Source organism: Arachis ipaensis, chromosome B09 (assembly GCF_000816755.2).
Source record: "Arachis ipaensis cultivar K30076 chromosome B09, Araip1.1, whole genome shotgun sequence".
Taxonomy (NCBI): Eukaryota; Viridiplantae; Streptophyta; class Magnoliopsida; order Fabales; family Fabaceae; genus Arachis; species Arachis ipaensis.
The window spans coordinates 15637576-15637938 of record NC_029793.2 but is presented as its reverse complement, the minus strand read 5'-3'; positions in this window follow the sequence as shown (position 1 = coordinate 15637938).

The window sequence follows — 363 nt, the reverse complement described above, 5'->3', positions numbered from 1 at the left end:
TATATTATAATTTTTTTTATAATTTTGTAGTATAAAATATTAAGGTAGCGTTTGGTGGAGAGACAGAGACGTAAAGACTGAGACTGAGAGACAGAGACTAAGAGACAGATATTGAAATAAATCTCAGTATTCTGTTTGGTGCAAAATGGGAGACAGAAATTGAAACAAGAATGAAACTCTAATTTAATTTGCACAAAGGGTAAAATTAGAATTAATTAATTGAAATGGGGTATTTTAGGTATAAAATGTTATTAAAGTTTCAGTCTCCATCTTTAAAAATTTTAGTCCCCTGTCTCTCTACTTTTTGGAGGTACTGAAATACTGAAATTTTGGAGACAGAGACAAAAATTTTAGTACCAGTCT